Source organism: Oncorhynchus nerka, linkage group LG22 (assembly GCF_034236695.1).
Source record: "Oncorhynchus nerka isolate Pitt River linkage group LG22, Oner_Uvic_2.0, whole genome shotgun sequence".
Classification (NCBI taxonomy): Eukaryota; Metazoa; Chordata; class Actinopteri; order Salmoniformes; family Salmonidae; genus Oncorhynchus; species Oncorhynchus nerka.
In genome coordinates, this window is record NC_088417.1 from 16440246 (window position 1) to 16467228 (window position 26983).

The 26983-nt window shown below is 43.4% G+C and overlaps 1 protein-coding gene and 1 non-coding gene across 3 annotated transcripts in view; one reads left to right on the top strand and one right to left on the bottom strand.

The window, feature by feature from the left end:
- dpp6a (dipeptidyl-peptidase 6a) overlaps window positions 1–26983 on the top strand; it is a 361387-nt gene that overhangs the window by 57564 nt on the left and 276840 nt on the right. The gene's annotated exons all lie outside the window — the stretch shown is intronic.
- Window positions 23751–23826, bottom strand: trnaa-ggc (transfer RNA alanine (anticodon GGC)). The gene has a single exon. It is a non-coding gene; the product is annotated as a tRNA-Ala (tRNA).

Consider the following 26983-nt stretch of genomic DNA (forward strand, 5'->3'; position numbering starts at 1 on the left):
AAAAAATAAATGCAACAATTTCAAAGATTTTACTGAGTTACAGTTCATGTAAGAAAATCAGTCAATTGAAATAAATTCATTTGGCCCTAATCTATGGATTTCACATGATTGGGAATAGATATGCATCTGTTGGCCACAGATACTTATTAAAAAAAGGTAGAGGTGAGGATCAGAAAACCAGTTAGTATCTGATGTGATCACCATTTGCCTCATGCAGCGCGGCACATCTTCTTCGTATAGAGTTGATCAGGCTCTGGCAACAGCTCTGGTGGACATTCCTGCAGTCAGCATGCCAATTACGTGCTCCCTAAACTTGTGGCATTGTGTTGTGTGACAACTGCACATTTTAGAGTGGCATTTTATTTTCCCCAGCACAAGGTGCATCTGTGTAATAGGATAAATACTCACTAACAGGGATGTAAACAAATTTGTGGCCAAATAAATAAGCTTTTTGTTCATATGGAACATTTCTGGGATCCTTTATTTCAGCTCATGAAACATGAAACCAACACTTTACATGTTGCGTTTATATTTTTGTTCAGTGTAGTATAATGTTTCAAAAAATATATATAAAATATATATAAGAGGACTTAAAGAATATCTGAGTGAGTCTTGTACAGTCAGTCACTCTGGATAGACGAGGCTTGGTCTGTTAGTGGCGTTGTAATTAAAGATAATCCTCAGCTGTTTACATAATTAAAACACTTTCTTTGAAGTTTTGTCAGATAGGTCGATTTATATCTCCAGGGATGTTCCCCCGTTCCTTTCTTATAATCCAAATGAATAAATGTGATTAGGGTATTTGTTTTTTTGTTTATTTGCCTGACATCACATGGAAGCTGTCTATTGATACTGCCTGAATGAATATTGTTTTTTTTATCTGCTTCATTATCAATGTATTGTACACTAACCTATACAGTATTGTTCTGTATTGAAACTGACCTGAGTGGTTGATAATGAAGACACTAGATTCCTTCTTTGCTTCTGTGGAAATGGTGCCCTATATGAAACCTCAGACACACGCAGGAGCATTTTCTCCCCCCTCCACACACACACACACACACACACACACACACACACACACACCTACCTGTAGTGTTTCTGGCTGTTGCACACTCTCCACAGTCCAAAGCAATCAATCACCACTTAGCCAGGCAAGACTGTGCGGGTGCTCCCAGCAACATAATGAGTTTACAATAGATTAATATTTCATGGTGCCTTTTTGCGGCTCCTCCTGTCTCCATGTTTTCAGCTCATGATAGGGACTGTGGGAATAGCCATAGATTTAGTTAATTGTTCAAATGATAGGAGAGCTTTGCTATGGAAACCAGTGTTTTTCCTAGACAGTTACAGGTGGTGTTCAAATGCGGTGCAACAGCAATTCTCTGGGCTTGTTGATATTAAGATTTGCAAACCAATTGAAGCCAAAGCTGTAGGTGAGTGTAAACCAGGAAGGTCATACCCACCTAGGCAAGAGTAGGAGAAACACTGCAAGCGTATTTCAGCTTTTAGAATGTCACAAATATAAGAGGAGAAACAACAGCCAATAAGGTTGGTGAATGCATGCGTTATGACGAGCAGCAGGCAGATGTACTGTTGGGCCCAGAGTCTGTTTCTCATTGTGGACGAGACACATTTACAACCTCGACTAACAGTGGGTTCAAGGAAATGATGTTGAGGTGGTCTCTGGAGGACCAGTGGTCACATAACAAATGGGGAGATGTGTAATTAGAGGATCATTTGGCAGTCTGTGTAAGGGATGCCGATGAGGGAGGGATATGGACATACTGTAGATTGATGGCAAGTCTACATGGAACAATGCCAAAACGGGTAAGAGAAAAAGGAGGGATGCTGTGTTCTGAGCAAATCCAAAGAAAATATCTACCCACTGACATATGTGTTTGTCTGCGTGCATGCCATGTGTGCATGCGTGTGCGTGCACATGCTCTTGTGTCTGTGCCTCTGCGTGTGAGTGCAGTGCGCAGATACGATCCTCATCACATGGTTACTCACAGTCACAACAGTTTGGGTTTAATCCAAAGCTAACAGCATAACCCACAATTAGCAGAGGAGGATTATATTATTAAAATAAGGGGAGAAGTGGTTTCTTTGGCAACAGCCCCCCTCCCTTTTCCAGAGAAGATTGTCTTTCTTTGTGCTCAGCATTAATGATGATTTCCTTTAGCAGCACTCATTAGGACTCAGCCATCACAATCTGGCCTCCAACACTTAGGCCTACTCATACCATTAAGCGTAATTATTGTGTTTCATAGCCTGGCCTATGTGTGAATGGAATGAGCAAGCTATAGGAGACGGGCATTTTCTGGAGTGGTTCAGCGTAACCATGGGATCATGGGCTCTTCAGTAACTGTCTGACTTGGAGTAATGAAGTAGGTCCCGGTCCACACTGATGATTGCTCCGCCAACATATAATACATTTTATTAAACTAGACCAGTGTTTTGTTCCAACGGTGGATCTTTGTCAGGTCAGGATGACTCAGCGCCCACTAACAAGTAATGTGTGTTTGACTTTACAGACGAGATGGGTTGAAAGATGGAGTTTATGAATGAGAGACTACTAAGAGTGAGACACACACTGAAACTCAGAGGGGGAGACGGAGACAGACCATCAGAGAGGGAGACTCATTGAGACACACACACTGGGAGAGCCACAACCCTGAAAAATAGATACCCAGAGACATATAGCGACTGAGAGACACACACTGAGAAAGAGTGACCCACTCAGCAAGAGAGAAAGACACTTAGAGAGAGGTTTAATGTGAGATGTTGACTGAAAGAAATGGTCTGGTAACAAGTTTGAGAATGTTCAAATACTTTTGACGTTCAAATTCAACAATAGGAGAAAAGTTTAAAAAATATATTTCATCAAAGCTTTGCTCACTGAAATGAACTTGGGCAAAATGCTGACAAAATATCTTTAGAGCATTGTCACTTACATTATCAGCAAATTAGCCACATTGTTCCAGTTAGCAATACATGACATGTCCAGTGGGCGCTCTCAGCTGTCTACTTTGTTCCACAAAGCAGAGAAAGTAACAAAAAAATGTAAAAAATAAAATAATAAAAATCATTAAGAAACTCCATTATTGTATCTACTGCGCTCGGCTTTGTAGAAGCTTCTTAGACTAATCAGGTAACGTGATGTTTATTGGCGGCTGCATGGATTTCTGGCATTTTCCTAATAACCTTCAGAAGGCATTGGCGAAGTTGTGTTTTCTCATCCGTTGTTGGATGAGCTGTTTGTTGTGGTACTGGTATTTTCTTTTAGAATGTTCAGTTTTCGTCCATATATATTGTACAAAAAATATAAACGCGAAAGGTAAGTGTTGCTGCTGTGAGCTGAAATAAAAGGACATCCGGCTTTTTTACCTCCGGGATTGTCTGAGACCAGCCACCCGGACAGCTGGTGAAATTGAGGAGTATTTCTGTCTGTAATAAAGCCCTTTTGTGGAGAAAAACTAATTCTGATTGGCTGGGCCTGGCTCCAAGTGGGTGGCCATGGCCCATGCATAAATGAAGACCTAATTAATTAATTTAAGTTGACTGATTTCCTTATGAACAGTAACACAGTGAAATTGTTGCATGTTGCGTTTATATCTTTGTTCAGTTATAGCAGTGCTTACTGCCAGTGTCATCACTATTGCTCTATTTCTAATGGAAATACTTCAGAGAATTGTTTCGTGAAGAGTATTCAAAACCTATATCACAAACCTGATGTCAGTCCTCCAGCAGCTTCACAGTATGAATCTTGCAAAAACCTTTAATGACTTTGAATACTGACAACCCACCTGGGCTGTTGTTGATCAACCTAGACAGTTTTTTTTTACTGTCTGCGTGTGGTTATGTGTTGCACAGTGAAGGTTTATGATGTCTCAGCAAGGCTTAAATCCATTCTCCCTCTTGCCATCCGAGGCACCATGATTCATACAGGCCATTTTGTTTCTGGCCCGAGGAATTTGGGGAACTGAAGGTTGGAATTCTGGGTGATGTATAATTCCTTTTAAAAGACCAATGCAGCCGTTTTTAATCGCAATATCATTTCTGGGTGACAATTAACTAACTGTGATTGTTTTCTATTCAAATGGTCAAAAAGAAACAAATATTTTCTTGACAAAGAGCAATTTCTCAAGCAAGACTTTTGCTAGGACTGTCTGTGAGTGGTCTGAGTGAGGAGGGGGAGGTTTGGAACTCTTTCTTATTGATCTATTAACTAATTTACCAGACAGGCCAAAACTACATTCCACCAAAACATTTCAGGCAGTCTTTTGAAACAGCTCTTACACTAAAAAGGGCATTATCATAATTTCACAGTATTATTCCAAATTAGTGTGGAAATGTATATAAAACAAAGGAAAATCACATTTTTGACTACACTGGACCTTTTAATGAGACTCTTGGGTCTCCAGACTCCCTGTAGCAAGACATTGTGAATCTCAAAGTATCCTCAACTGTGTGTGTGTGTGTGTGTGTGTGTGTATGTGTGTGTGTGTGTGTGTGTGTGTGTGTGTGTGTGTGTGTGTGTGTGTATACAGTCGTGGCCAAAAGTTTTGAGAATGACACAAATATCAATTTTCAAACGTCTGCTGCCTCAGATTGTATGATGGCGATTTGCATATACTCCAGAATATTATGAAAAGTGTTCAGATGAATTGCAATTAATTGCAAAGTCACCTCTTTGCCATGCAAATGAACTGAATCCCCCAAAAACATTTCCACTGCATTTCAGCCCTGCCACAAAAGGACCAGCTAACATTATGTCAGTGATTCTCTCGTTAACAAAGGTGTAAGGCTGGAGATCACTCTGTCATACTGATGTAGTTCGAATAACAGACTGGAAGCTTCAAAAGGAGGGTTGTGCTTGGAATCATTGTTCTTCCCCTGTCAGTCATGGTTACCTGCAAGGAAACACGTGCGGTCATCATTGCTTTGCACAAAAAGGGCTTCACAGGCAAGGATATTGCTGCCAGTCAGATTGCACCTAAATCAACCATTTATCGGATCATCAAGAACTTCAAGGAGAGCGGTTCAATTGTTGTGAAGAAGGCTTCAGGGCGCCCAAGAAAGTCCAGCAAGTGCCAGGACCGTCTCCTAAAGTTGATTCAGCTGCGGGATCAGGGCACCACCAGTACAGAGCTTGCTCAGGAATGGCAGCAGGCAGGTGTGAGTGCATCTGTACGCACAGTGAGGCGAAGACTTTTGGAGGACGGCCCGGTGTCAAGAAGGGCAGCAAAGAAGCCACTTCTCTCAAGGAAAAACATCAGGGACAGACTGATATTCTGCAGAAGGTACAGGGATTGGACTGCTGAGGACTGGGGTAAAGTCATTTTCTCTGATGAATCCCCTTTCCGATTGTTTGGGTTATCTGGAAAAAAGCTTGTCCGGAGAAGACAAGTTGAGTGCTACCATCAGTCAAGTGTCATGCCAACAGTAAAGCCTCCTGAGGCCATTCATGTGTGGGGTTGCTTCTCAACCAAGGGAGTGGGCTCACTCACAATTTTGCCTAAGAACACAGCCATGAATAAAGAATGGTACCAACACATGGTATAAATAAAGAATGGTACCACAGCAACTTCTACCAACCATCCAAGAACAGTTTGGTGACGAACCATGTCTTTTCCAGCATGATGGAGCACCTTGCCATAAAGCAAAAGTGATAACTAAGTGGTTTGGGGAACAAAACATATATATTTTGGGTCCATGGCCAGGAAACTCCCCAGACTTAATCCCATTGAGAACTTGTGATCAATCCTCAAGAGGCAGGTGGACAAACAAAAACCCACAAATTCTGACAAACTCCAAGCATTGATTATGCAAGAATGGGCTGCCATCAGTCAGGATGTGGCCCAGAAGTTAATTGACAGCATGCCAGGGCAGATTGCAGAGGTCTTGAAAAAGAAGGGTCAACACTGCAAATATTGACTCTTTGCATCAACTTCATGTAATGGTCAATAAAAGCCTTTGACACTTATGAAATGCTTGTAATTATACTTCAGTATTCCATAGTAACATCTGACAAAAATATCTAAAGACACTGAAGCAGCAAACATTGTGGAAATTAATATTTGTGTCATTCTCAAAACTTTTGGCCACAACTGTACACACCACTTGCTGAGGTGTCACTATGCTTTAGCCAAGAAAGATAACTGAATCGTTGTTGTTTGACAATGAAGATATCTTGCTATATCCCCTTTTTTCATTCTATTACTGGTAATACGCTGTTCTCTATCGAAGGAATACCATTTTAATGAGATCATTATAGGGAGCCAGACAGAACATTAAATAACACCTGTTAGAAAAGGAACCATATATTAGTTTCCTATGGCAGGAGAATGTTAACTTTTTAAGTATAACAAGGTCTAGTATACATCTTTTGGGGTTGTATGACAAATTTATTTGGACTTACTGGCCATGCAAAGACTATGACGGCCTCTCTCTGGACTCATTTTGAGAATGGGACATCCTAGCCTGGTCCCAGATCTGTTCATGCTGTATAGCATGTTCATGTTCATTGTCATTAATGGATTAAGATCACTTTATTGGTCAATTGCCCCAACCAAAATTTGTCTTCTGTTTTTATCCCAACCCATCTGAAAGACATGCATATACAGGTATTGGAAAGGCCCAGGGAGCTTTTGTGGGGGTGTAAGGGCACACCTAGGATTCGAAATAGCAACCCTCCTGGTATAAGGACAATTTATAGCTTGAATATTCTTTAAGTCAAGATTTGACTTATTGTTTTGCCTGTAGGCATTTCTCTGCCCAATACACCTGAATCTGCCTTCACATCCGTCAGGTTTTTGTAACTGGTAAAAAGGCGCTGTTTAGAGATTCTGAGTTTAAGCTCCATTCAAAGGCAGAGCATCATATCAATGCTATGTATGCTTGGAGTCAGCATGAAAGGGCTATTGACAGCAACTCGTCAATGTTAGATGCCATAAATGAGGACTGGAAAAAGAAAGTGGGGGAAAACTGTACTTACATTAAAACAATTGCAGATGTGCTCCTATTAACTGCCACTCAAAATATCGGGCACAGAGGTTGTCGAGAGTCTGACTATCACAACAAGAGTAATTTTTTTGACAATCTTAGACAAATAGCAAAGCATGACCATCTCATAGAGAAAAGGATGAATGCATGTGGCAATGGTAAGTACACAAGCCACCAAATCCAGAACAATGTTCTTGAGGGCTTAGCTGAGAAGGTACAAAGTGAAATAATAAGAGAAGTAAAAGAAAGTTAAGTTTTTGGTGTAATTGCAGATGAAACCAAAGATTTAAATAAAAAATAACAAATGTCTTTAGTTGTGAGGTACCATTACAGCGTGTCCTTCCACGAAAGCTTTTTACACTTTCAAGTCAGCTGAAAGCTTAGATGCAGCAGGTCTCACAAACATGATAATTGATTGCCTTAAAAAACATGGCCTGGACTACAGAAATAATCTTGTGGGGCAGGGCTATGACCGTGCTTGCGTCATGAGCAGAAAGTATTCTGGTGTGTCTGCACAGATTAAAAACAGTGCAAGATTTGCATATTATGTGCACTGACTGTAATGCACATGGTTTGAATTTAGTTCTTGTCGATGCTGTAAAATCAGTGCCTGAGGCAGCTAACTTTTTTGCTCTCCTGCAAAAGTTTTATAACTTTGTATCTGGCTGATACGTTCATCTCAAGTGGCTTGCAGTTCAGAAAGGGCTGTATGCACAGTAGCAGCCCAGTGAACTCCAGAGACTTACGGATGTAAGGTAGGCATGCAGATACATGGCATGCCGTAATGTGAGGGACAGGCTTCCAGCAGTTCTGAGAGTGCTACAGGGTATCACACTTGAAAATAATGGTGATAGATCAGTGGAGGCAAAGGACCTTCTTTCTCAGATTTACATTTCATAGGGCTTTTAGTTACCTTTTGTAAAGTGCTTGGTGATGCCAAATATCTTTCTGGCATGCTCCAATCAAGCTCTCTTGACCTAGCAAGGGCTGTGGATCTCGTAGGTGCCCTTACAGACGTATTACAGGAACTATGGAAAGAGGTTGAAGAGATTGCAGAGCACTGCAAAATAAGTGTACAAACGGTGTGTAATAGACAGCCTAAAACAAGTTTAAGATTTCACGACTCATTGATGATGAGCACTGTAGGACAGAAAAATTGTGACCAAAGTGATGGTGAGAGCTTCCAAAGAGCTATCTTTTATCAGGTGCTTGACAGTCTCACAGCTGAGCTGCAGAGCTGTTTTTCAAAGAAGAATTGCAAGTGCAAGGATGGGGTCCAGTCTCTCAACCCAAAGAGCCTCTGTTTGTCTTGCTCAGACCTTTTGAGTTAGATTACATACCACACCACCACTGTAGATGTGGTATGTCGGTATGTGGCAGGGTCTACAGTCAATCACGGACTACAAAAAGATAACCAGCCCCGTTGCGGACCCCGATGTCTTGCTCCCAGACAAACTAAACAACTTCTTTGCTCACTTTGAGGACAATACAGTGCCACCAACACAGCCCGCTACCAAAACCTGCGGGCTCTCCTTCACCGCAGCCAAAGTGAGTAAAACATTTAAACGTGTTAACCCTTGCAAGGCTGCCGGCCCAGACGCATTTCTAGCCGTGTCCTGAGAGCTTGCGCAGACCAGCTGGCTGGTGTGTTTACGGGCATATTCAATCAATTCCTATTCCAGTCTGCTGTTCCCACATGCTTCAATATGGCCACCATTGTTCCATTGTTCCAAGAAAGCTAAGGTAACTGAGCTAAACGACTATCGCCCCGTAGCACTCACTTCCGTCATCATGAAGTGCTTTGAGAGACTAGTCAAGGATCATATCACCTCCACCCTACCTGACACCGCCCCAATAGGTCCACAGATGATGCAATTGCAATCACACTGCACACTGCCCTAATCCATCTGAACAATACCTATGTAAGAATGCTGTTCATCGACTACAGCTCAGCATTTAACACCATAGTACCATCCAAACTCGTCACCCAACCCTGGGTCTCGATCCCGCCCTGTGCAACTGGTGGTGAGGGTAGGAAATCTCCACCCCGCTGATCCTCAACACTGAGGCCCCACAAGGGTGCGTTCTCAGCCCTCTCCTGTACTCCATGTTCACCCATGACTGTGTGGCCATGCACACCTCCAACTCAATCATCAAGTTAGCAGACGACACTACAGTGGTAGGCTTGATTACCAACAACGACGAGACGGCCTACAGGGAGGAGGTAAGGGCCCTCGGAGTGTGGTGTCAGGAAAATAACCTCACATGAGATGATCGTGGACTTCAGGAAACAGCAGAGGGAGCACCCCCCTATCCACATCGACGGAACAGTAGTGGAGAAGGTGGAAAGTTTGAAGTTCCTGGGCGTACACATCACAGACAAACTGAAATGGTCCACCCACACAGACAGCGTGGTGAAGAAGGTGCAACAGCGCCTTTTACAGATGCACAATCGAGAGCATCCTGTCGGGCGGTATTACCGCCTGATATGGCAACTGCACCGCCCACAACGATAAGGCTCTCCAGAGGTCTGAGGTCTGCACAACGCATCCCCGGGGGCAAACTACCTGCCCTCCAGGACACCTATACCACCCGATGTCACAGGAAGGCCAAAAATATAATCAAGGACAACAACCACCCGCTATCATCCAGAAGGCGAGGTCAGTAGAGGTGCATCAAAGCTGGGACCGAGAGACTGAAAAACAGCTTCTATCTCAAGGCCATCAGACTGTTAAACAGCCATCACTAACATTGAGTGTCTGCTGCCAACATTCTGACTCATCTCTAGCCACTTTAATAATGAAAAATTGGATGTAATAATGTATCACTGGTCACTTTAAACAATGCCACTTTATATAATGTTTGCATACCCTACATTACTCATCTCATATGTATATACTGTACTCTATACCATCTACTGCATCTTGCATATGCCATTCGGCCATTGCTCATCCATATATTTATATGTACATATTCTTATTCATTCCTTTTGCACTTGTGTGTAAAAGTTAGTTGTTGTGAAATTGTTAGATTACTTGTTAGATATTACTGCATGGTCAGAACTAGAAGCTAGAACTAGAAGCACAAGCATTTCGCTACACTCGCATTAACATCTGCTGACCATGTGTATGTGACCAATAAAATTTGATTTGATTTAGAGGACCTCAAACATGAGGTTCATCAAACCAAGCAGCTTCTTGATAGGAGAGAGAAAAGTGGAAGGGACAGACCGACTACTCTCCTTGACTTTGTTGTGTTTCTAGAACATTATTAAGAGGTCTTCCATGAGCTATTTCGACTTTGTAAGATTTCTGTTGTTACACCAGTCAGCAGTGCTTCTTGCGAGAGAAGCTTCTCAGCTTTAAAACTGATTTTAAAACTTACCTTAGGACTACAATGTTTGATGACAGGTTAAGTCACCTCAGAATTCTCAGTGTTGAGTCAAGGAAGACACGCTCTCTCAACATGGATGAGTTTGTGAAACATTTAGCCAGTTCTCACCAGAACTGAATTATGCTGTTTTAAATCTACCTAGGATAAATTGGCAGTTAGGCTGTCCCTCTGGTCATGATTAAAACCTGCACTGTGTACTAGCTAGTACACTGACATTCTAAAATGATCAATTCAAGGGGTATCATGTCACACAGATTTAATTTGGTCTTGATTAGGCCAATTCCAAAACGTAACATAATAAATATGAGCCTAAATATGATACTGTATGTTTGTTATATTGATTGGCACCAAAATAATTTTAAAACTCCATTTCTGCTTGATACCTGGCATGTCAAATGTTTTTTGTAAATACATTTCTTTGTAAATAAACTATGCAATTTGTGTAACAGACAAATGCTATCTAATCTCCTTGGTGCTTGAGCTTTATTTTATGTGTGTGTGAGCAAGAGAAATTGAGCTGCAGTTCCGAGGTAGAGACACTGACTGTTCGTAGTATGTTAAAGAATTCTAGTGAAGTAACCCTTTTGGACCACACTATCTGCCACTCCGGGTTAAGTGAAATATCACTTCTACCTTTTAATCAGCAATCATAGGATTCATTCATGCTCCTTAGATGCCAGGTTAGGGTTACACACTAATTTTCTGTCATGGTCTATGGACCCCCTGAAGTAGCCCTGGCCACCACATGTATAAAACTCCAGTTCCTCCACTGCACTAGCGGAGAGCATCGGCCATATCCCCAGTGAGTGCTCACTGCACATATTCACTCTATCATGGTTGGATTAGTGCCACTTATGTTTGTTTTTAGACAATTTCCTCCTCCAGTTTAGATGGACATCATATTCATTTGTCTCCCCTAACCGCAGGCCTATTAAATGGACAACGTTTTTATCGATTTTGTTTCAATGTCAGCAGTGTAGGCTACCCTGTAATTTGTCGTATTAAAAAAGATTCTGCTAATGTCTCCAGTCATATAAAGTGTAGTAGAATTGCATGAAATGTGTTTTTCCCGTGCAAGGAAAGAAGAAACATATCTGATATAGTGTCACGTTCTGTCCTTTTTGTTATGTCTTTGTTTTAGTATGGTCAGGGGGTGGGTTGTCTATGTTTGTTTTTCTATGTTGTGTTTTGTCTTTGGCCTGGTATGGTTCTGAATCAGAGGCAGGTGTCGTTAGTTGTCTCTGATTGAGAATCATACTTAGGTAGCCTTTTCCCACCTGTGTGGTGTGGGTGATTGTTTCCTGTTTTGTTGTTTGTGTCACCATTCAGGACTGTTTCGGTTTTCGTTTTCATTCACTTTGTTATTTTTGTATTTTGTTGTGTTCAGTGAGTATTAAAGTATCATGGACACTTACCACGCTGCGTATTGGTCCTCACCTCATTCCAACGACGAGGGTTACATATAGCCTAGGCCTCTACGCACTCAGACATGCATTGAACATTCTTTTTTGCTAACAATGATTGAGTTCAATTATTAGCCTAAATCATGACTTTCCAATCTACTCATCACATTAGGAATAGTAGGCTATCTTACATAAGTCTACACACGCAATGATGTATATGGAATGCTTTATTATAAAGGTGCATTTTTATGGTAAAAATTGTCTTCCTCAAACTTGACTCGCACGCTGCCTGAGTATAGGCTTGTGATTTTGCTGTTTGTTGCTCATCTTTTTGGCTGAGGAAAAGTAAATGTGGACAGTTCTAACATATTCAAAGGGCGCGGTACGGACACGTGTCATTGCATCCTCGGATTGCATGTTCTGTTAATCTTAATTAACATAATCTACATTTTATTTCTGTCATTCTGCGCACCGTGGGTGGACGCCCTAATCAGGTTACGGTAAATTTCTCAAATGTCCGGTATATTAAAATGCTGCCGGTCAAATGTCTGGCGCCACATTTTCATAATGGAAATCCTGGTGTGTGTTTGTCTGACCAGTGTGTCTGTGTGTCTAAATCTGTCACTTTAATGCAGTACATTTTTAACTGTATTTATCTGCCTTAATTTGGCTGGACCCCAGGAAGAGTAGCTGCTGCCTTGGCAGGAACTAATGGACCCCAGGAAGAGTAGCTGCTGCCTTGGCAGGAACTAATGGACCCCAGGAAGAGTAGCTGCTGCCTTGGCAGGAACTAATGGACCCCAGGAAGAGTAGCTGCTGCCTTGGCAGGAACTAATGGGGATCCTTAATAAATACAAATCCTGCGAATGTGTTTGTCATGTCCATCCTCTCGGAGCATGTCTCCCATTTCAGTTGCTGCTGAGTTCCGCTCAGTTGGCAGCAGAGATGTTATAATGTATGGCTAATTGTATGCACATAATGAGGTTGGGTTGAAGGTGAGTCTTGGCCACCGTACATCTTCTGTCCCCCTCTTTTGTCTGCCTCATTAGGGATGTGGCGTATTAACTAGAGTCAAGCCTAATAGATGTGCCCACTTAGGAACCTCTCCAATGATGCCTTGCTGCTATACTACAAAGAAAGCGAGTAGGATGTTTTATTCCATGCTCAGATTGATATGTAAATAGTAGCAGGTTATTTGAGGCAATTTCCATGGAGGGGAATGTAAGTAACCCCCACACAATGGATTAAAGGCCTTACTTACATCAGTGCCGTATACATGCTGTGAAAAATCAAATTATGGGAGTTGCAGTCGCTCATTGATTTGTACCCTCCTCCTTCTCCACCACAAAGAAATACCCAAACACATCTGCTTGACCCAATCTTGTCATAAATATTTTTTACGGCAACCTACCCAACCCTCGGGCACATCACTGCTGTTGTAAATTGCATACCATGGCATCTCTCATTCTTACGGCTAGTGTTGTTCTACAGATGTAGCAGGGAAGACTCACCTGGCTGTGAGGGAAGGGAGATCATATTCTGAGCACATACAAAGGAAACCAGGAAAGATTAACACCGACTTGCTTTGTGTCTGTGTCTATACACATCTGATCCTCTCATCAAACTGCTACTCTCAGCAGTTGATTTTTTAAATTTATCAGAACGACCCATAATTGTCAGATGCAACTTCTAACTAACACTAGGTGTGCCGACCTCTTGCTCAGGGAAGAGCGGGGGCGAGAGATCCGTGGCAGAGCAAGGAAGGGTGTTGTAGGTGTATTCGACAGTGGTTGAAGAAGACCAGCTGGAGCTTGCCGGGGAGTCATGTTCTACACACAGACCGTGCAAGTGGCAACGAACGCGGAGACGTCCGGAACCATGGTAGGCCACCAAAAGCATTGTCGCACAAAGGCCAGGGTCCAACGGGAGCCCGGATGGCATGCAAGTCTGAAGGAGTGGGCCCACCGAGGAGTGGACAAGGTCAGGCACAAACATATGGTTATCTGCCCCCCCCCCACCCCCCCCAGGGGTTCAGCTGGGAATGCCGCGCCTCACGGACCTGCTTCCCTATTCCCCAGCTGAGTATCGTCTCGCCAGACACGAGTTGGCGTGTTGGAGTGGTCTTGGGGTCCGAGGGTGTAGCCGCGGGGCTATAGCGGTGTGACAGTGCATCCGGCTTGATATTAAATCCTGGTCGTAGGAGAGGGAGACGTTAAACCGGGTGAACAGCAGGGCCGACCTAGCTTGTCTGGAATTGAGTCGTTTGGCGGTGAGGAGATATTCCAGGTTCTTGTGGTCAGTCCACACAATGAACAGATGTTCCGTCCCCGCCAGCCAGTTCCTCCAACGCCATCTTCCCCGCGAGAAGCTCACGATTCCCCACATCGTAGTTCCTCTCCGTGCCGTGAAGGCAATGGGAAAAGGCGCAAGGATGTAACTTGAGGTCCAGGGCAGAACTCTGGGACAGGACAGCCCCCACTCCGACATCAAAAGCATCGGCCTCCACCACAAACTGGCGGGACGGGTCAAAATGAACCAAGATGGGATCTGTGGTGAAACGGTGTTTGAGATCTCGGAACGCATGGTCAGCAGCTGTGGACCACGTGAACGGAGAGAGGTGAGTGCAGACGGGGGAAGCCAGGGTGTTGTAACCCCAGGTAAAGTGGAGATAAAAGTTGCAGATTCCCAGGTTACGTTGCAGCTGCACCCTGGATGTAGGCTGGGGCCAATCCACCACCGCTCTCACCTTCCCGGGATCCATCTGTACACTCCCTGCAGCGATGATGTAACCAAGGAAGGGGATGGTGGAGCAATGGAATTTGCACTTCTCTCCTTTAACATAAAGCTGGTTCTCCAGGAGGCGTTGGAGCATGGTGCACGTGTTCTTGGGACATGGACATGGAGCACATGTTCTTGGGCGGAGCGAGAGATGACAAAGATGTCGTTGAGGTAGACGAAGATGAACCGGTTCAACATGTTGCGGAGAACATCATTAACCAGAGCCTGGAACACCGCTGGGGAGTTCGTAAGGCCAAATGGCATGACCAGATACTCTTAGTGACCGCTGGCCCTGTTGAAGACAGCCTTCCCATATCCACACCAGGTGATCGGCGCTCCGTAGGTCCAGCTTAGAGAACACGGTGGCCCCCTGGAGCGGCTCGAAGGCCGAGGAGATGAGTGGTAGCTGGTTGCGATTCTTCACCGTGATATCATTGCGTCCCCGGTAGTCGATGCACGGGCGCAGGGTTTTGTCCTTCTCCACAAAGAAGAACCCTGCACTGGCGGGGAAGGCAGAAGGACAGATGAACCCAGCTGCTAGGGAGTTCTCAATGTAGGTCTCCATAGCCTTGGTCTCCGGACCGGTCAGAGAGTACAGTTGTCCCCGGGGCGGAATGGTGCCTGGGAGAAAGTCAATCCCACAGTCATAGGGTCGGTGTGGCAGAAGCGAAGTGGCTCGGGCCTAACTGAACACCTCCCGGAGGTCCTGGTACTCCGCGGGAATGATGGAGAGGTCCGGGGCAACTTCCGAGCCCACAGGAAGATGTCCCGGGGCAGGCTGCACTGATTTCAGACAATGGGTGCCCCTGAACGGGCTTCAGCCCATAATGGCACCAGCAGTCCAGTCTATGATGGGATTGTGTCGCTGGGGCTTTGAGAATCCAAATACCACGGCAACCTGATTGCCTCACTGTGGTTCCCTGACACTCGTAGGTTGATGTGAGTGACCTGGCCTATAGAGCGCCCGTCCAGCACTCTAACGTCCATGGGAATGGAAAGGGGCTGAGTAGGGATGCCCAGCTCGGTCACTAGCGTAGCGCCCAAAAAGACTCTCATCGCCCCAGAGTCAGAGTACCCAGAGAGATTTTGACTGGTTTCCCTCAGCAGGATGGCATGGAAAGGGGTGCGAGTAAGGGAAGAGGAAAAGTTCTCCATAGGGCCCACCAGAGTACTCGCCCCTTCTTGATAAGCCTGGCTTTTTAATGGGCAGGTAGCTATGAAATGTCCCGTAGCTCCACAATATAGACAGCTCTGGGTGTGGAGTCGGCATAGGCGCTCAGATGAGTCAATCTAGCCCTGCCCAGGTGTCTGGACTCCGAAGGAGGCGAGTCGGGAGCCCTATGTGATTCCCGAGAGAACTTGGGTGACGTTAGGTTCACTCGGACATGTGGACTTCGGGGGTCTCCTGGACTCTTCGGAGGCGAGGTAGGAATCAAGGGCGACAGGGCACAGATTTCCTCTCCCTCCTATGCTCTGCCAGTGTATGGATTCCCTCCATAAGACATTGCAGTAACTCCTCGTGTTGTCCAATGGTCGCTCCTTGCAGGGAGACAGCATTGTGGAGCTGGTCTGCTGGGTCGGTCATGGCCAGTTCGTACTCCCACATGTTTGGAAAGACCCAGATGCAGACAGTGTCGAAGTAACAAAAGTTTATTACTAGTAATCCAGATCAGAGTCCCAAAGGTACAGAATGGCAGGGTCATGGCAGGCAGAGGTCAATAATCCACTGTGGTGGGACAAGGCACAGGACGGCAGGCAGGCTCAGGGTCAGGGCAATCAGAATGGTCAAAACTGGGTAATCTAGAAAACAGGAACTTTAGAAAAGACAGGAGCAAGGGGGAAAACGCTGGTAGGCTTGACGAATAAAACAAACCAGCAACAGACAAAGAACACAGGTATAAAAACACAGGGGAAAATGAGTTGAGGTGGGAGACACCTGGTGGGGCGTGGAGACGAGCACAAAGACAGGTGAAAAAGATCAGGGTGGGACAATTTTAAGTTTATTATGTTACTAGTCTTCGCTTAGTAGCCAGAGCAATGCTGCAGTGCGTGTAGTCATGTGCTGAAAGCTTGGACAGCGTAGATATTAATGAAAAAAGTGAAATTTAGAAATAGAGGTGCTCACCTTGAATTCTGAGAGTTATTTGATAAAGGTAAGTGTCATAGAAACTGCAGAATATGCTCTTTCTGCTACTGTATGTCAATCAAAATGTTTTACCTGCATGTGACTCTGAAGGAGGATTTGATAAAGTGAATCTTCTTTCGCTGCATCTGTCAATTACAAGCTTCATGTACAATTTGACAACTAATAATATTGTCAGTCATTAGACTATTGTCAATTTATTATTGTCTTTAGGCTAACTTTTATTGAGTGAAATTAGTATTGGTATTGTTTTGATGGGCCGGCTGTGTAGGCTGAATGGCATTGTTTGTTTCCCATTGCTCATCAACGTTGATATGTTTAGCATTATTCTAAAGGCCTACTGCAAAACGTAACATGTTTTCATTTCCCTTACAATAAGTAATATATTTAAAATAAATAAAGAAGTCCCATAACAGCTTATTTTTACAAAGGAGAACATAAAAGAGAATGGTATCAACCTGCAAGGGACGGTCAAATGATTAACATGAGCGCCAACGCTGATAAATAGGCATAACACAAACTCATTATTACACTATCGTTGTTCTAAATTAAATCAATCTTCCTTATCATTCTGTTAGGCCAAATTTAATAAAGTTGTTAAGTAATGTGCACAATTTTTCCCCATTCATCCATTTGTCATTCATTCAGTGGGCTGGCATCGGATATATTTAAGGATATGTTGTGAATTATTCTGAAGGCATCCTTTTGTCATTCATTCAGTGATGAGAGATGGTCTTGGCGGGTTAATTTGGGAAAAGGTTTGAGGGGAGAAAAACAGGTAAAAAGGCTCAAAACACTTTTCTGTTTGTGATTAAAAAAGTCGGACAAAGTAGCAAGGTAAAATGCAAACATTTAGGAAAAGCCAGTCAAGGAGCAGGATGTGGGGGGGGGGGCGATTTTGTAACTGTATTTATAAAATCAAACATCAGTAGCCATTGGCCTATGGCGGTTCTAGTGTTAAAAGGTGCTTGGCTGACTTCCACTGATATTCATTTCATTGGACCAGGCCATTGCTCTCTCTCTCTGTCGCTTTGTCTGTCTGTCCACTGTGATGAGTGACGTGACTATGCTACAGTCTTCAATATAGTGTGCCTATAGTGTGTATTGTCTATGTGCAGTTCTCCTCCTCAACAACCGAGGCAGTTTTTCTCCTTCACACACAGTGCAAGGTGGACACAGAGCTCAGTGAGGCTGACTTAATGGATGACTGTGGTGTCCAAGGCTACAATCTCCAGATCCCACCGTTTGGGCAGATGCTCCCTGGCAGATACCCATACTCAGGCGCAGGCACACAGCCCTATTAATTAGGCCTCGTACAGAACAGGTTTTAGACGTAGGTTCTGGAACGGTTCTGCACAATATTGGAATGACGCTACTTAAGTCAAATTGGTTTATAGTTTGTAAAAAAAAAATATATATATATATAAAAAAAAATATATAAAGCTGGGTTTGGTTCAATTTCTTTTCAAATCCTGTATAATTGAAAAACATACAGTAGTAATAGTGAATATTATTAAATGTCTTATTAACGAGTGAATTGGTGCTAACATATAAGCACAGACACTAGTATTAGCTTAAATAACTGTCAACGCCAAAATAAAGGAAATACAAACATATAGTGTCTTAAAGGAATACTTCATAGCATAATAATTCAGTAGTAGTGAATAGTAATTTACATTTATTTTAGATTAACGAGTAAACGACTTCTAATATACTAACACAGATGCAGTGTAGGCTGCTTTGTGAATCCAGTTAAGAAACGTCAGGCATTAAGAGCTAAACATTGCCAATCTCCATATGGATCGCATGGAAATTACCCCAAATTTGATTAATCAAAACATGAAGTCACATAATTTGTCAGTATGATAGGTGAAAACATACACACACACACTCACCATATTGACTTGCTCCAGATTTGTCTTCCCATTGATTATAGCCACTGGTTAAGGTATCAACTCTGTGTTGGGTTTAATATGGAAGTTAGTCAGGAACTGGTAGACAGGGGCTTTTGGTAATAGACTAGCAGTGATGAATGTGTGTAGTTAGTCCCTCACAGGGAGAAATTATCCACAATCTCTCCAGATGAGTCACATTTCACACTCAGAGGGCCCTGTTGGAGGCTAATTGGAGAGTCAATGACCAAGTCCCATCACTTTGGACACTCATGCTGCTTTCTTGGAAAACTCTTTTCAATTCAAATAGTGCTACTAAAACACTTTTTTCACTGACTGGGAGCAAGTTGCGATATATGTGTGTGTAAATACATATTTATTTATTTTTATGTTAATAACAGATAACAGGACCCGCTCTCACAGCTCGATGGTGGATAGATTATATAAGGCTATGCTATAGCCTATACGTGAGTCAAGATCTAATACTGGATTTAGACTACATGCTTATGCTAACTGTTTCCGATCAGTGATAGATAAGCAAACGGATAAATGAGCTACCACCTCCAGAGATTAATTAACCAAATATACAGACAGATTCAGTGAAACAAAATCACATTGATTGATTATCAGACAAGTCACAGGCTTTTGGTCTGGAGTAGGACCGGCTACTACACGAGTGAAGTGCAAAATCCACTTGTTAAGTTACATAAAATGCTAGCAAAATATACTGATCAGCTAATGTATGAGCAAACTAGAATGAAGATGATCATGAAAACTCACCTCAATTTAGCTAACATTTTCCCAGCCTAATTGTTACCAAATATCCAAACGGAGATTCAGTGAAAACTAAAAAGTCTGACATTGATTTATCAAGATGAGTCCCTCAAACTTGTCGTGAAGCAGCTTGATGGCTCTGCCTCATTTAACGGTTGTTTCCTCGTTTCCTCCTCCGCATTGTTCTCAACTCCTGTTTAAATCAATGTACGGTTTTCTAAAATGAAGCTTTTTTTCAGGTTCGGGCTCATTACATTTCTATAACATCACACCCGGTCTGGGAGGGAGGGGCGGGGGGGGGGTGACAAGTCTCCATGGCAACCAACTATATTATTACAATTTCTAAGCAGCATGTCTCAAAAGATGTTTAATGACTACTGATGTGTCCTCATGCGCACAGCGTCTCTGCTGGTGGTCAGTTGCTACAGCCCTGTGAAGTAACAAGGGCACACAGAGTGAGGCTACCGCTCACACATTTTCCCCAGACAACATAGCAGCATCTCCTTCAAATAACATCGCCCTTCAGGTATTAATGCAGATGTATCCGAAAAACTCTGACATTTCATTTTCCTAGAATCCTCAACTGAGCGAGAGAGAAGATCCCGAGTGAGGATTGATAGATGGGCCATAATGGGAAGAGGCTCTGCTCGTATGCTGTCAGCGCACTCAGGTGAAGTCGTATCTCAGTTGCCCCCTGGAGCCTCCTAAAGGTCAACCTGCCACTTAATCAAACATCAGGCCGCCCACCCTGGTGTCAGCTGGACATGGCCTTCACTACCCCGCAGAGCTTAAAGTTCAACCCATCTGCTCACTGGAATTTACCGTTTGCCAGAAAATAGCTGACATTATGCCCACATAAAGCTGTCATAAGGTTGATATAATATCCATTAGAAGAGGTCAAGATAATGAACGGACCTAAAGCTCAAAATATGGCCATATTACACGTAAAATGGTTTGACCAAGATCCTAAAGAAAAAGTGCTAATCTTATTGTCCAAACGTCACTCTTTTATCTGCATGCAATATCTGTTGAAATCACTTTGTCACCATGTGTAACACATTGCAGTGACATTTCTGTAGTGGTTAAATAGTGTTCCTGAGGAAAAAAGTAACCCCCCCCCTCCAAATGTTGGATGTCAGGCAAAATGACATGTTAGATAAGAGAAGAAGATGGCATTTCGGATGTGTATTGGTTTTTAAAGGAGTTACAATGTGGATGCTATCATGATTACAGATAATCCTGAATTAATTGTGAATAATGAGTGAGAACAGAGACATAAATATCATACCCCCCCAAAAAGGCTAACCTCCACTGTTATTGTAATGGTGATAGGTTAGCATGTCTTGTGGGTATGATATTGTGCGTCAATAATTTTCCCACTTATCATTCTTCACAATTCATTCAGGACTCTCCGTAATCGTGGTAGCATACACATTAATGAAGAAGTGTTTAGAAAAATATTTAATTCTTATTTAGAATAAAGGTGACTCCAAAATGACAATATATTGTTTACCATTCATTTCTATTGGGCACAGAATAAACTGAAACGCAACCAAAACAAACGGCAAATGCATCCAACAAGATTGTATAGTTACAAGCGTGATGTTATTTTATTTTGTATTTAACCTTTATTTAACTAGGCAAGTCAGTAAAGAACAAATTCTTATTTACAATGACGGCCTACCCCGGCCAAACAATGCTGGGCCAAGTGTGCTACAGCCTGGAATCGAACCAGGGTCTGTAGTGACGCTTCTAGCACTGAGATGCAGTGCCTTAAACTGCTGCTCCACTCAGGAGCCCCACAATGTAACAATTGTGGGTTAGGAATATGGGACCAAATACTAAACTTATGACTATTTTAATACACATATATAAGTGAATTCGTCCCAATACATTTGGTCCCTAAAATGGGGGTGGGGGAAGAGTGCTGTAATTTCTAAATAGTTCACCCGATATAGATGGAAATACACTGAAAATAAATCTGACAGTCTGCCCTTTAACCTCATAGTCATTGTAACATTTTAAATCTGAAGTGCTGGAGTACAACTGTCCCCTTACCTTATGTTAGCCTTGAGACATTTTGTCAGTGAATGGGCACTTGGAAGTTCACAAAGACTAATTACTTTGCATTATCCCTCTGTCAAGATTCACTCTTCCTTGTAAGTTCATGATTTTTTTTGTCTGAGAAATATTTTAATATGTAATCTCAGTTGCCTATAAGTTACTCAAATTCCAATGCTGCTTTTCCAAAAGTCATTACTGTGTGTTGGGTGTCACAGTGGACAAAGCTCTTGTCAAAGAGCTTTCCAAATGAGTCCAGTCTAGTTTTCAACCTTTAAAGATGCTCTGTTCTGTTGCAAGGGACTCTGGTATCCATCTTTCAGGCCGGGGCAGAAGATAGTGGTGATAATGATAATGGTAATGTGTGGCCTAATAGAGTTTGATGTGTTTTTTTGATTTTCCTTAGGCCATTGCATAACGCCTCTATCTTCAATGGCAAATTGGTTGTGAGGATGATCTCGCCCTAATGGTCGGTACTTCTAATGCAAAGCTAATATATTGGTCATCAAAGCCTGCCTCTTGAATTTAAATTGTGTGTGTGTGTGTGTGTGTGTGTGCGCACGCACGCACACACACAATTTGACATAGGATTAATGAACAATGTTGCTTTCAAAGTTAGAATCTCTAGAAAGTCTTTGTCCTAAGAGCAAAATTAATTGTCCTACATTTTCAGCCAGTAGCAGGTGCCATAGTACATTCTACAGGATCGTCTGCCTCAATAAATGCTTTTCATACACTGGAGAACTAGAATAAGTGGACTAATTTGATGTTTCTCTCAGGAGAACTCTATGACAATCGTTCTGTGGCTGAATGTCACTCTTCCCCCTCGCTGTAAGTTTCAGAGAGCTGTGTCAGCAGGGACATCGGCCATACTGCTCAGCTGGGAGTGAGGCCAGAGCAGGGAAATGAATTATTGCCAAACCTCACGCTCTACCCCTCCTCGCTACCCAACCTCACCCTCTCCTTCTACCCCTCCCCCATGCCAAACCTCACCACTGTAGTAAGTTAGGTCTTTATACCCTCTCCTCTCTACCACCTTAGCGCAATATGTCTCTGAGGCCAGTACTCAGATTATCTGAATATAATGATATTCAGTCCACCCATCACATTGGCACTGCAGCTTGAAAGAACAATAATATATTGGCTAGGGCTCACGTGCCTTAGGATACAGATGATGTAAATGGTACAGTGAAATAGTTACTTGCATATTTGCACAGTAGCAATATCAAAAACAGAAAGTGTCCAGATAAAAATATTGTATAAATATTTTCTAATTATTAGATGATGCTTACCCAGACACATTTATCTAAATTGATGGGTCATGTGAAAGAAATGCTTAAACTACCCCCCCAGCCACATCTAGCTATGTGGAATGGTCACTACTGTCTAGACATTTACACACCTTCATGAAGTACAATAGATGGCCGTCATCACCCCCAGACACACCAGGTTAACTTGATGGGTCATGTGATCATCTGGCGAAGTGAAGTCTATTGTTTATACTTGTAGCTGGCTAGCTAAACAATTAACCATAATCTCAACCCATACTACTAGCAATACAAACTGATTGTCATAGCTGAATTTACTGTTAGCTAAAGCTAACCAACTACTGTAGGTTCAATGTTAGCTAGCTAACATTAGGCTATAACTAGCAATGCAAATGTTTTTCTGATATGAATAATATAACTAGATAACAGTACGCTTTAACTTGCAATGAAAATGACTTTCTGACAAATGTAGAAACGTATAATAACTGAAAACGGTGCTATAGGCATGGATGAACGCAAAATGGAGCTAGACTCTTACTCATATTCATGGATGAATGTTTCACGGCAGACAAGAATCCTTTAACTCTGTTTTGTTTGTAACTAGCTACATCTTGTATGGTCCGCATTGTCAAGTCACTCCGGTTTACACTGACCATGTGCAGAATGTAGCCCATCACAACTTTTTCCCACTGATCTGATAGCGCCTTCTAAATTCAGGGCAGCAATGTTGTTGAGAGCAGTATTAACAGTTCTTCATGGCTAACGTTATATCTTTCAAAAAATATATCTTTCAAAAAAGCTGCGGTAGCAAGGATTATCTACACACGCTGAGCAGCCCACTTTATACATTTACATTTAAGTCATTTAGCAGACGCTCTTATCCAGAGCGACTTACAAATTGGTGCATTCACCTTATGACATCCAGTGGAACAGATGGGGGGTTAAATTTGTTTGATTTCTTGTCATTTAGCAGACGCTCTTATCCAGAGTGACTTACATTAGGGAGTGCATTTTCATACTTTGTCCCTACTGACCCCCCGTGGGAATCGAACCCACAACCTTGACGTTGCCAGCACCATGCTCTACCAACTGAGCAACACAGGACCACATGGCAGACCAATCGGAACTCATCTCCCGGCCCATCCATTATCTCAGCCAATCATGGTTAGCAGGAAGGTTTCTGACTTTTTCCATGGCTAAACCAACTAGGCTCATAATTTTAAGAAATGGCATACACGTTTATTTAGGCACATGAAAGTTCACATGTTCCAGAAGGCATTTCTGCCCAAAAAACGCATTTTGATTTTAAAAAATAAGTTCAAATGCCTCTCCTGTGAAGAAGTGATGTGCAACATACACATAGCTTCATGAAACGGGCCACAAATAAGCTTTGTTGCACAATTAAATGTAAATACACTGCATTTCAAACAGTCAGGAATAATATAATGAATTCACTGCTTGTAAAATTATACATATGCAAAATATTTTACCAGGTAAGTTGACTGAGAACACGTTCTCATTTACAGCAACGACCTGGGGAATAGTTACAGGGGAGAGAGAAGGGGGATGAATGAGACAATTGTAAGCTGGGGATGATTAGGTGACCACATGAAGGACAGCTTGGGAGTTTAGCCAGGACACCTGGGTAAACACCCCTACTCTTACGATAAGTGCCATGGGATCTTTAATGACCTCAGAGAGTCAGGACACCCATTTAAAGTCCCATCCGTAAGATAGCACCCTACACAGGGCAGTGTCTCCCAATCACTGCCCTGGGGAATTGGGATATCTTTTAGACCAGAGGAAAGAGTGCTTCCTACTGGCCCTCCAAGACCACTTTTAGCAGCATCTGGTCTCCCATCCAGGGACTGACCAGGACCGACCCTGCTTAGCTTCAGAAGCAAGCCAGCAGTGGGATGCAGGGCAAACGGAGTGGCCTCCTAGTCAGACTTAGAAGGCGAGCACGTCACCCACCGCTTCCATGGATATTAGTCACCAATGTCCAGTCTCTAGACAACAAGGTGGATGAAATTAGGGCACGTGTTGCCTTCCAGAGAGACATCAGAGATTGTAACATTCTCTATTTCATGGAAACATGGCTCACTCGGGATATGTTGTCAGAGTCAGTACAGCCACCGTGTTCCTTCATGCGTTGCGCCGACAGAAACAAACATCTCTCTGGTAAGAAGAAGGACGGGGGTGTATGCCTCATGATTAACGACTCATGGTGTCACAATAACATACAGAAACTCGAGTTCTTTTGTTCACCTGACCTAGAATTCCTTACAATCACATGCCGACCGCATTATCTCCCAAGAGAATTCTCTTCGATCATAATCACAGTTGTGTATATCCCCCAAGCAGACACATCGACGACCCTGAAATAACTTCACTGGACTCTTTGTAAACTGGAAACCATACATCCTGAGGCTGCATTTATTGTAGCTGGGGATTTTAACAAAGCTAATTTGAGAACAAGGCTACCTAAATTCAACCAGCACATTGACTGTAGTACCCGCTCGAGCAAAACACTGGATCATTGCTACTCTTACTTCCGTGTTGCGTACAAGGCCCTCCCCCACCCTCCCTTCTGCAAATCCGACCACGACTCCATCTTGTTCGTACCGTCCTTTAGGCAGAAACTCAAACAGGATGTACCCCTGACTAGAACCATTCAACGCTGGTCTGACCAATCGGAATCCACACTTTAGATTGTTTTGATTACGTGGACTGGGAAATGTTCCGGTAAGCCTCAGACAATAACATCTATTTAAATGCTGACTCGGTGAGTGAGTTTATTAGGAGGTGCATTGGAGCTGTTGTACCCACTGTAACTATTAAAACCTACTCCAACCAGAAACCATGGCAAACCACCGCATTCATCATTGAAAGAGGTAGGGGAATATGGCCGAATATGAACTGTGTAGTTATTCCCTCCGCTAGGCAATCAAACAAGCAAAATGACGGTATAGGGCCAAAATGGAGTTGCAATTCCACGGCCCAGACACAAGACGTATGTGGCAGGGTCTACAGGCAATTACGGACTACAAAAAGAAAACCAGCCACGTCACAGACACCAACGTCTTGCTTCCAGACAAGCTAAACAACTTCTTAGCCCACTTTGAGGATAATACAGTGCCACCGACGCGGCTCACTACCAAGGAATGCGGACACCCACTCTCCTTCTCCGTGGCCGATGTAAGACATTTAAACGAGTCAACCCTCGCAAGGCTGCTGGCTGTGTCCTGAGAGCATGTGCAGACCAGCTGGCTGGTGTGTTTACGGACATATTCAATTGCACCCTATCCCAATCTGCTGTTCCCACATGCTTCAAGATGGCCACCCTTGTTCCTGTACCAAAGAAGGCAAAGATAACTGAACTAAATGACTATTGCCCTGTAGCACTCACTTCTGTCATCATGAAGTGTTTTGAGAGATTAGTCAAGGATCATATCACCTCCAACTTACCTGCCACCCTAGACCCGCTTCAGTTTGCATACCGCCCGAACAGGTCCACAGACGATGCAATCGCCATCCCACTGCACACTGCCATATCCCAACTGGACAAGAGGAATACCTATGTAAGAATGCTGTTCATTGAATACAGCTCAGCATTCAACACCATAGTACCCTCCAAGCTTATCATCAAGCTGGAGGCCCTAGGTCTCAACCCCGCCCTCTGCTATTGGGTCCTCAACTTTCTGATGGGCCGCCCCCAGGTGGTGAAGGTAGAAAACAACATCTCCACTTCACTGATCCTCAACACTGGGGCCCCACTAGGGTGCATGCTCAGCCCCCTCCTGTACTCCCTCTTCACCCATGACTGCGAGGCCATGCGTGCCTCCAACTCAATCATCAAGTTTGCAGACGACACAACAGTAGCGGGCTTGATTACCAACAACGACGAGACAGACAGGGAGGAGGTGAGAGCACTCACAGTGTGGTGTCAGGAAAACAACCTCTCACTCAGCGTCAACAAAACGATCACACACCCTTGTGCAACAGCGCCGCTTCAACCTCAGGAAGCTGAAAAAAATTGGGCTTGTCACCTAAATCCCTCACAGACTTTTACAGATGCACAATCGAGAGCATCCTGTCGGGCTGTATCCCCGCCTGATACGGCAACTGCACTGCCCTCAACCGCAAGGCTCTCCAGAGGGTAATGCGGTCTGCACAACGCATCACCGGGGGCAAACTACCTGCCCTCCAGGACTCCTACAGCACCTGATGTCACAGGAATGCCAAAAAGATCATCAAGGACAA